Below are 8,485 nucleotides of genomic sequence, written 5' to 3'. Positions count from 1 at the left end.
ACAAAATAGAATGTAAGGGAGGGCATAAAGAATAACATTTCTGACAATGTCAGAATATTATATTTATATACTTTAAAATAGCATGAATATACCAACAGCCATTTTGAAAGTAAGCTGGCAATTGACATAGTTTCATAAATTAAAAAACTGCATATTCCTAAACTGTTTAGCGACATTAGTGATACTTAAATCATAATCTTAGATGTATACAGTTCTACTTTTGGCCCTTGTCATTATTTCATGTCAAATTACTTTTCACTTTTTGTAGTAGACACTGAACCACTGAATTTAAAATCCTAGAATGACAAGATAATACTTAGAAGTCATATACTGTCAACTATTAATTTGCTTCACAGGGATCTCTAGCTCAAAAAGAAACTACATTGTTTGCGTATTTATTCTACACAATTTTATCACATGTGTAGACTCACAAATCTACCATGACAATCAAGATACTGAGGAGTTCTATCACCACAAAGATCTGTTGCATTCCCCTTTTATAACTACACCTACCCCTCCCTCTCTCCATTGTCTCTAAACCCTGGCAACTTTTAATCTGTTCTCCATTTTAAAAATATTTTCCAATTCTGCATAGAAGGAGTTTGGAAGCCAACACTCCATCCTAACAAACAAGTAAAGAGCTAAACAAAAATCCACTACTCTTCTAGGTTCCTTGAGAGAGGCAAGAATACAGGGAAAACTGCTGCCACCACAATTGGAGAGATAGGTGAATACAGGGAGTCATGACCTACCTGAACATAGACTCATAAGCAGAAACTGCTGTGGGAACCAGTGGTACCAGGGTAGAAAACCCTGAACTGTAATTGACAAATTGCTGCAGGCTCAATGTGGACAACTCTGAGAGTTAAAAACTCCAGGGTCATCCATTCATACTGGGATTTCTAAAATATTGTGAAATTTACATCTAGAAGCTAGACCAGATTCCAACAGTAAATATCAGAGAAAAAAATCTGCCCCCTGCTCCCAGAAGGGTAGGGGAAAGGAAGCATTTTGAAATACACCGAGCACTCTGTTTTTCATGAATAGGTCTGTCCTAAGAGAAAACTAGTTAATAAGAACCTTACTGGCTGGGGTATCATCAGAGCCTAAATGACCTGAAAATGGAAATATCAAATTCCAGCCCATTTGAGCCATCTTGTTTCACCTAAGGTGGGGAGAAAAAACTAAGAAACACTTGTGAGGTTAACAGCCCAGAAATATAGGCTTATTAAAATACTGAGACCTAATCATGGGACTATAGATCACTTCCCTTCTGCCCACACCTCACAACCACAATACTGAAGGTCTATTTACAATAATTGTTTTTACCCAATATATCATGTCCAGTATCAAGAAACAATTACAAGGCATATCAAAAGACAAAAACAAAAAACATGATTTGAAGAGACAAAGCAAGAATCAGAACCAGACATAGAAGAGAGAGAATTATCAGACTTGAATTTAAAACAACAATGATTAATATATATTATATATATATTAATATATAAGGGCTCTAATGGATAAAATAAACAGCGTGCATGAACACATGGACAATGTAACCAGAAAAATGGAAATACTAAAAAGAGCATCAAAGAAGAAATGCTAGAGATAAAAAAGACAACAACACTGTAACAGAAATGAAGAATGTTTTTGATGGATTTATTACAAGACAGGATATGGCTCAGGAAAGAATCTGAGCTAAAGGAGCTAGAGGATATATACTTTTAGGTTTAAAAACCAAAAAACAAAGAGAACAAAGACTGAAAAAAAAACCTGACTATGTAAGGACTGTGAGACTACAGACTACAAAAAATGTAACATGTAGATAATGGGAATACCAGAAGAAAAAGAAAGAGAGAAAGGAAAAGAATAAATATTTGAAACAATAATGACTGAGACTTCCCCCAAATTAATATCACACACTAAATTACAGATCCAAAGAGTTCAGAGAACACTAAGCAAGATAAATATCAATAAAATTGCACCTAGGCATATAATTTACAAACCACAGAAAGTCAAAGACAAGGAAAATCCTGAAAGAAGCCAGAAGATGAAAATACAATACTTTACCTATAGAGGAGAAAAGATAAGAATTATATCTGACTTCTCAGAAACCAAACCAGCATAAAAAAAAAGGAAAAAAAAAAACATACTAGCAAGAAGAGAATGAAGTGAAATACTTAAAGTGTTAATATGCAAGTTAATATATGAAAGTTAATATACAAAAGTCTATTTCTTTCCTATATGCCAGCAGTGAAAAAGTGGAGTTAAAAATTAAAAACATAATTATTTTTTTATTTTTTTATTTTTTTTTTAAAGATTTTATTCATTCATTCATGAGAGACAGAGACAGAGAAAGAGAGGCAGAGGAAGAAGCAGGCTCCCAAGGAGCAGGGAGCCCAATGCAGGACTCGATCCCAGGACCCTGGGATCGCAACCTGAGCCAAAGGCAGATGCTTAACCATCTGAGCCACCCAGGCGCCCCATAAAACAGAATTCATTTTAAATTAGCATCCAAAAAATGAAATTCTTTGGTATAAATCTAACCAAATGTATGCAAGATCTTTATGAGGAAAACCACAAAACTGATGAACAATACCAAAGAACACTTAATAAGTGGAAACATATTCCATGTTCATGGACAGAGTCAATATTGTCAGGATGTCAGTTCTTCTCAACTTGATCATTGCTTGTTTGATGACCTTCATGAGCTTGGATATCCAAATTTCTTCCCAGATTTGGGATGTTCTCAGTCTTTATTTCTCTTCATAAGCTTTCTGCCCCATTCTCCACTTCTTCTGAGACTCTAATAATTTACAGACTGTTTCTGTTGAGAGATTCCTCTAGATCATGTAAGCTTTCTTCATTCTTTTTTCTTTGTTCTCTCTGACTGGATAATTTCAAAGGTCCTGTATCCAAAGATTCTTTCTTCTGCTTGACCCATTCTGTTGTTGCTGCTCTCTATTGCAGTTTTCATCTCATTCATTGTATTCTTCAGCTCCAGAATTATTGCCTTGTTCTTTTAAATTATTCCTATCATTTTGTTAAACCTCTCATTTTATTCTTGTATTATTTTTCTAATATTGTTGAATTATCTTTCCCTGTTTCCTTGTAGCTCATGGAACTTCCTTAAGACAGCTATTCTGAAATCTTTGTTGGATAAATCACAGATCTCCATGTCTTTGGAGTCAGTTCCTGGAAGATTATTGCGATCCTTTGTTGATGCCATGATTTCTTGATTTTTCAGGTTCCTTGAAGTCTTCTGTTGCTCTCTCTCCACATTTGAAGATGCAGTCACCTTGCCAGTTTTTACTATCTGACTTCAGGAGAGAAATATACCTGCTAGGGACTCTGAGGCTTTCTCAGATCTTCTATGGATACACCTGTGCCATGCTTCTTGCTCTAGCTTGTGGCAAAATTTTTAAGCTCGTATGCCTTCCTTTGCCCTGCAACATACCATGCCATGTGCTGATAGCCCCTTTCGCTTTCCCAAGGGTGGAGGTAAAGCTAAATTTTGTGGTCTCACCCTGGCCTTCAGATTCAAGCTGGCTTTCTGTGCAAGCTAACCAGCCATCTGCCAAATGTTGCATTTGACACTGTTTAAAGTGCCCCGGGTGCCTGGCTGTCTTGGTAGAGTATGTGACTCTTGATCATGAGGTCATGAGTTTGAGCTCCACTTTGGGTGTAGAGCTTATTTTAAAAAAATTAAAAAATAAGAAGAAAGAAAAAAAGAAAATTGAGCAGTTTTTAAGAAAAGAAAAAAGAAAAAAGAAGGTGCCCACAGAGAGCTGGACTGGAGAGGGTGGAGATATGTATTAGTAAGGTACAAGGAGCACTAGGGGTGCCCATGGGCCAGTTGGAGGGATCTGTGGGTAAGGTATCCATAGCAGCTCATGGATGGGCTTCATAATGGAATCTGTGATACAGCAAGATCCACATCCCTTTAATGCCTTCTGAGAGTCCTGTCACTTTCCCAGCTTCTTCCCAACACCAGTCATGCAGCTTATAACTTAGAACTCTGGGTAGGTTAAAAGTGAATTAGGCCTCTTTGGTATCCCCTTGTATAGCTCGAGAAGCCAGGTACTCCTTGGCATGCTCTCTCTTTCCCCTGAGGGAGAAATCATGGGCTGAGAAGATCTCTCTTGGCACTAAATAGTGCCACTTTGGGGCAGCAGTGACATAAGTAAAGTCATCTGTCTTTCACATCCTCTCTATGCATCCAAACTCAATTATTTTTCCCCCAGTGGAGAGTGGAACTTCTCTTCTGGAGACCTGGACATCACAAAGGCTTTCTCATCCATGGGTGATTATGTAAGTCACTGTTTTCCAGGGGCTTCCAGACCATAGTTCAGAGGGTAATAGAACAAGTTCATGAGCCACTGCAGGGTCCACGGCCAGGACCGACGTCTACATAGCTACTACCCAATGCATGTGTAGGTGGGTCTCTTGGCCTATGGTGTTGGGACACCACAGTTCTCACACAGGCAGCTTCGTTCAAAGAAGGATGCCAAACTATTATAGTTGACAGGGGATACAAACAAGGGAAATCATATCCAGCCATGTTGCTGACATCACTCAAAAAATAAAATCTTAATAAAAATGAGAAGAAAACTATACCTAGGTGTAGAGAAAAATAATAATATTGCAATGTGTGTTCATTTTTTACTTATTTAAATACAATATATATGAGAACTCCAGAACAAAGTATTGGTGGGGATAAATGGCTATGCATTATTGCAAGATTTCTCCAGTTTATTTGAACTGGTTCCATGGTAGGTCTAAATAAACTGAGAAGTTTATTATATTAACACTGATGTCAATTATTAGGAAAATAATGCAAAAAAAGGCATATCTAAAATGCCAACAAATAACTTAAAATGGAATTCTAAAAAAAGATTTAAATAATCCAAAAGAAATTAGTCAATGATGAAGGGGGAGAGAAAAATGTATGACAACAAAGAGATATTTAAGAATAAAATGGTATAACTAAATTCAATCATATTATAGAAGATCTGAGAAAGCCTCAGAGTCCCTAGCAGGTATATTTCTCTCCTGAAGTCAGATAGTAAAAACTAGCAAGGTGACTGCATCTTCAATTAATTATTTTAAATGTACTGGACTAAACAGACAAAAAAAATACAGAGATTTGGTTAAATTGGTCAGAAAAAGCATGAGTCACTTATATCTTGCATACAACAAATATTTAAGAATAAAAACAACTACAGTTTGAACATAAACAATGAAAAGAAGAGAACTCATGCGAAGTGTAAGCATAAGGCAAGAATTCCTATATTAATGTCAGATATAACATATTTTAAACCAAAATGTTTGAAAAAGATGAAGAGGGGTATAATCATAGAAAAGTCAATACAAGAAGATGAAAAAATTATATCCTTAGAAGCACAGAAATCAAAAATTGATGTAATTAAAAGTAGAGAATTCTATAGTCATTTTTGAAGATTTTAACACTCCTTTCTTTTAATTGATAGAATAACTAGATAAAATATCAGAAAAGATATAGATGACATAACTGATATTAAGGCATAAAAATGGAGAGATATAAAATTCTCCTTACTGGCAGGTAATGTAATTGTTTATATAGAGAAGTCTAAGAAATTTACAAAACAATTACTTGAATAGTGAATTTAATAATATTGCCATATACAAAATTCATGTACAAAAATATATATCTTTATATATTAGTAGTAAAGAAATGGAAAATAAATGAAAATTTTCATTCTTCTGATATGTCATCAATCATCCAAACTAAGAAATGTATCTAACACAAGAAATGTGAAAATACATAGCTTCAGTACACTGAACATGATAAAATACCACTAAGAAATATTAAAGAATTAAATAATAAAAAGATACACTGTTTGGAGCTCAATGTTGTTAAGATAGTAATAATTCCAAAATTGATCTATAGGCTATGCAGTTTCAAACCATATTTACAGAAAGTTTTAATGTAATATTTGGTTAACTAATTCTAAAAAATATGGATCTGAAGGTGTCATCAAATATTAAATTAGTTTTGAAAAAGAACAAAGTTAGTGAGTTTACACTACCTCACTTCAAGCTTTAGTACAAATCTACACTAATCAAAAGAGTGTGACAGTTACATAAGGATAGACATAGAACCACTGAGCATTATAGTGAGCCCCAAAATAGACTTACGCACTCATATAATTTCCAACAAAGATGCCAAATCAATCTAATGAGAAAATGAAAATCTTTCAACAAATGGTGTTAGAACATTTGGATACATATGAAAAATATAAACTTTGACTTTTACCTCACAGTATACATAAAAATTAATTTAAGGTATATACAAGATCTAAATGTAGGAGTTAAATTCATGAAATTTTCAGAAAACAAAGTAGAAGGCTACATTCATGACTTGGAGGCATGCCACTATTTCTTAGGTCACACATGAAAAAAAATCGAAATGATAAACTATATTCCACTAAAAAATAAAACTTCTGGTTATGCAAAGACCCTTAAGAAAATGAATACATGAATCAGAGACTAGAAAGGAAATTCACAAAAATATATCTGACAAAAGATTGGTATCAATCACTTATAAATAACTCATACAACTAAATATTTTATATATGAAAGACTCAGTTGGGTAATGGGCAAAATATTTAAAGGGAGTTCAAAAAGCAAGGTACATGAGTAACCAATAATCACATCAAAACATTTTCAATGTTATTATTCATCATGGAAATACAACTTAAAACCACAACGAGATTCACTACACATCCACCACAATGCTTTAAAAAGGACAGCAAGGATGTGGAAGAATCAGAACGCTCATACTTCACTGACAGCAGTGTAAAATACTAGAAAGCCACAACTCACACACTAGAAAGGTCAAAAGGAACAAATCACAGACACTAGGAAATGTTAATGAAGGTGTGGTAAAATTACCACTTTCATCCATTTTTGGTGGGCTTGTCACTTAGCATAACCAGTTTGAAAAACTAAAGCTGATTAACAATGTGTCCTATAACCTAGATATTTCTCTCCTAAGGATAGGCACATATATCCAGGAAAAGATGTGTACAAAAATGCACACAGTAGAAATACTGAAAATAGTTCACAAATGCACACACTGAAATGCCCATTAACAAGAGAAAGGGAAAAACTGTACAAAAATATAGAAATTAAATGAATTAGTTTGGATGTTTGGTGACACATCAAAAGAATGAAATTTTTAGTTTATTTTCCATTTCTTTTTTTTTTTTTTTTAAAGATTTTATTTATTTATTTGAGAGAGGGAGAATGAGAGAGAGAGAGCACATGAGAGGGGGGAGGGTCAGAGGGAGAAGCAGACTCCCTGCTCAGCAGGGAGCCCGATGTGGGACTCGATCCCGGGACTCCAGGATCATGACCTGAGCTGAAGGCAGTCGCTTAACCAACTGAGCCACCCAGGCACCCCTATTTTCCATTTCTTTACTACAAATATATAAGCACAGATATGTAGTTTCATACATGAATTTTGTGTATGGTGATATTATTAAGTTCATATTCAATTAATTGTAAATTACTTTTATTAATTAACTTAATTAATAAAAATATAGAAATTAAAATTAATTCTACACAGAATTTCATGGATGAATCCCTAGAACATAATGTTGAGTAAAATTTGTTGGAAAATGAAAGAACACATACAAGATAATTCCACTCACAAAAGCTTAGAAAGAGTATAGAGCAATCAACATTGTTGAAAATGAGAGGGTTGTCACACTCGAGAGTTGGCGAAAGTGGGTAGAGGAGAGAATTTGGAAAGCAAGCAGTATTCTATTTCTTTGATTGCTCAGAAACCATCAAGCTCTAATCTTAAACTTTGTGCACTTTTCTGAAGGTATGTTTCACCCCAATAAAATCTTCCTTCAGAAAAAAAGCACTGGGAGTAATGTCAGCCAAAGCGTGGGATGGGCAGCCTCCGGGTCTCATTCCCCCACAGAAACATCACTAAGATAAGAAATTTAGTAAAGGTGTTCGACAGCTGATTGGGCCAGGCAAAAGAAAGATTCAGTGAATTTGAAGACAGGACAATTGAAATTGTGTCTGAGGAACAGAAAGAAAAAAGAATGAAGAAAAATGAAGAGAGCCAAAGGGACCTGTTTGATACCAGGAAGTGGAAAAACACATGCAATATTAGAGAAAGAGTATTTAAAACAATGACCAGAAACATTTTAAATTTGATGAAATACAAAGATCTACAAATCCAAGAAACTCAATGAATGCCAAATCTGATAATCTCAAAGACAGTCATATCAAGACACATTATAATCAAACTAGCTAAAGCCAAAGACACAAGAGAATCTTAAAAGCAGTAAGAGAAAAAAGAGCAGTCTTTCAAGCACAAGAGATCCTCAGTAAAATTAACAGTAAAATTTCTGATCCTCATCAGAAGCCATGGAGACAGGAAGGCAGTATGAGGATATAGTTAAAGTGTTGAAAAAAAATCAAGAAA

This window comes from Eumetopias jubatus, unplaced genomic scaffold, assembly GCF_037043125.1.
Source record: "Eumetopias jubatus isolate StellerSeaLion01/CBP00866 unplaced genomic scaffold, mEumJub1_p1.0 scaffold_17, whole genome shotgun sequence".
In the NCBI taxonomy this organism is placed as follows: domain Eukaryota; kingdom Metazoa; phylum Chordata; class Mammalia; order Carnivora; family Otariidae; genus Eumetopias; species Eumetopias jubatus.
This window is presented reverse-complemented; position numbering follows the sequence as displayed.